This window comes from Hipposideros armiger, unplaced genomic scaffold (genome assembly GCF_001890085.2).
Source record: "Hipposideros armiger isolate ML-2016 unplaced genomic scaffold, ASM189008v1 scaffold_310, whole genome shotgun sequence".
NCBI lineage: Eukaryota > Metazoa > Chordata > Mammalia > Chiroptera > Hipposideridae > Hipposideros > Hipposideros armiger.
In genome coordinates, this window is record NW_017731660.1 from 976732 (window position 1) to 979818 (window position 3087).

Sequence of the window (3087 nt, forward strand, 5' to 3'; positions counted from 1 at the left end):
ATGCATCCTCTTATACCGACCAACATAACTAAGTACAAATGAAGTCTACGGTGTACCCCATTAGCATGCTGCGTTGTATGTCCATAAAACGAGCCCTCCCCCACCCCGAGCCCTGGCCCCCTGGCAAACATAGATAAATGATTGTGCACTGCGTGATGATACCATTAGGTGAGAACTTTGGTTCATGCAGTTGGCTGCCAGAGAGGTTGCACCCAAAACCTGCAGCCCCGGCACCCAAAGTCAGTCACGGTGGTAGCTCGTGGCATCAGCTGTGCTCTTTCCACAACACCAGGTGCATACTGTGGTCAGGCATGCTGGTGGCAAAGACCAAGCCCGTGTCATTGTGCCCGTCCAGTCCATTCAGCCAGGACGCTTCGCCCGCCAGGAAGCTTGAGCCTCTCTTGGATTTCCTGTACTCTGGCAGAGACCAGCGGCTAATCAAGTTTTCTGTCCGCAAGTCCATGATATACAGGTAGCGGTTGTCAAACAGCAGGGCAAAGACATCTCCAAAGCCAAGCAAGGCCAAGTTTGCTGTCTCAGGAGGCTTGATGACCCTGAGAATATCATAACTGGCAGTCCCATTGGTAGAGGCCCACTGCTGAACTACAGACGATGTATTTGCCATCAAAATGAAGTCTTGGCTGCAGGCAGATACTTCTATCCTCAGAGACTGACAATGTCTTTAAGCACTTGCAGTTGATTTCTTTCCCAATTGGCCAAATCTTGATTTCATATTTGTCTGCACTTAAAAGGATGTAGTCTCTAGGACTGTGCAAGAGAGACTTGACTTTGCACTTCTGCAAAACCACCTCGGTGACCCATTCTGTGTGCCCGGTGAGTGTGTTCAGGTATGTCCCAGCAGATAAAGCCCATACTTTCATGGTGAAGTCTGCAGAGCCACTCACCAAGATATCCAGTTCATCATTGTAGTCGACACTAAACACCACCCCCATGTGTCCCCGGAAGTGCTGGGTCCTGGCTCCGGAACTCCATTCCCAGCAGGCCACAGTGTTGTCAAAGGAGCCTGTCACAAGCTTCTGCTCATCAAACTTCACGCTGCACAAGTGTGGATCTGGATGCCATAAACACACTGTCCTGTGCTCACATCCCATAGTTTTGCAGACAAGTCACCTGACCCTGTACAGAGAAGACCATCTTTGTAGTAAAGTGCATACACTCTGGCACTGTGTCCAATTAATGATGAGGTCTCAAAGGCTTCATGGTCCTCCAGTTGCTTCATTCTCAAAATAGCCTTCAAATAAACCTTCTTCCAGTGCAAAGCGTCCTGAACAGAATCATCTGTCTGCCAGCCCATATTTTTACACGCAGTCTGCCACACCTCTGTACAGGCACTTATCACCTTATTCCGCTGTTTAGAGACGAGGCAGCATGTGAGTAAAGTCTGAGGATTGAGCCATTTTAACAAATAAAAACTGAGCTCCAGGGGCAGGAGTTTGAGGAAGTCCTGCTTGAGGAGAGTCTCTAGGTTATTGGAGAGATGCCTGAGCTGGACTGCCCCACTCAGACTAATCAGGTGATCCAGAGTTTCATTTTTCTGCAAGTCCGTCAGAGAAAGAAATGTAACAGAAATGTTATCAAGCCATGTCTCAAAGTCCTTTCTCTCCATGAGGTTATGGAAAAATTTACCTGTTTCCATGGTATACCCACAACTATGGCGCAGTCCCTCACATTAGCACAGCGCTTGTACTTTATAAACCACCTCTCCACACTTCATCATCTTTCAAACTCACGGCAGCCCTGGGACATCACTGTTAACTCATTTCGTAGCTAAGGAAACTGAGGCACTAGGAGGCAGTAACTCCGAGATTCAGTTTTCCCATCTCTAACATCAACTCCAGATCCCTTCAACCCGTTCGTCGCTCCCAGGCTCCCGGAGCCATGTTCCACGTGGCACTGACCTGAGTGAGCGCCCCGGGGCCGGGACCTCGCGGGGAGCTCACACCGACTAGGTGCTCTTGGGCCGACAGAGCCTCGCAGCGGCCAGGTCTGCTCTGCAGCCATGGCGTCTGGACCAGCCGCCGCCGCTCCGAGTCCGCAACCTCACAGGGGAGCGGCTTCCGGTCTATTATTATTATTTTTTAAAGATTTTATTGGGGAATTGGAGGAGGGGAACAGTGCTGGGGAATAGGGGGAAGAGGAACAGATGAGTTGCTGTCCTTTTGTTCTTCAGTCTAGTTGTGGAGGACGTTGCTTCACTGGTCCATGCTGGTATTATCATTGCGCTCTTCTCGGGTGAGGCAGATCGGTCGCTGGCCTCTGGACAGCCGCTCACGGTGGCTCTTGGCAGCTCACACCAGCTGTTAGCCGCTCATGCTGGCTGCCGGCCACACACGGTAACTTTTGGCAGCCCACTGCAGCAGGGGCTGCAGCCTGTGCCATCTCCGGTGACTCACAGCAGCCCAGCTCCAGGACAAGCTGTTGTTCACCATCTTAGCTGTAGAGGGCAGTGTCACTGGCCCTCATATGGGATCCGAACCGGGGCCCTGCTGCTCAGAGCTGGTGTCCCACGCCAGCTCTTAACCAATGCGCCACTCGGCTGGCCCAAAAAACAACCTTTATTAACCTGTGCAGTTTCCTAGGTCAGGATCAGCTCAAGGTCTCAAGATGTTGGGGAACAGGGCTGCTATCGTCTCAGGGTTGGCTGGGTGGAAAGAGCTGCTTGGGCTCTCTCACATGGTCATCGTGGTCACCGGGCCTCAGTACCTCACTGCGGGGCCTCGCCATAGGTTCCTCAACATGGTGGCCAACTTCCCCTACAGTGAGTGACCCAAGAGAATGCCCAAGACAGCCAGCAGCTGCAGCCTCCCACACCTAACCTTGGGAGTGACATCCCACCGTGCCTGCCGATGGGTCGCTTTTGGCCCCATGGCCCAGCCTGACAACTACCATTCCGATCAGGCCTCCAGCTTCAGTTTTTTGGGACTTGGAAACCAGAAAATCCTGCTCTACTGCCCCAAAAGAGTCTTCCTCAAAAGACTTCTCTGTCCTTCAGGGTGTGGACAGAGAACCATGCTCCGAAAAGCACCAGGCTGCAGCTTCCAGAGCCAGCAAGCTCCGTGAGAAGCA

General features: G+C 52.1%; 1 pseudogene; it reads right to left on the reverse strand.

Moving 5' to 3' along the window:
• Positions 1-265: 265 nt before the first annotated feature.
• Positions 266-1930, reverse strand: LOC109391991 (F-box/WD repeat-containing protein 2 pseudogene; annotated as a pseudogene).
• Between the last annotated feature and the right edge of the window lie 1157 nt (positions 1931-3087).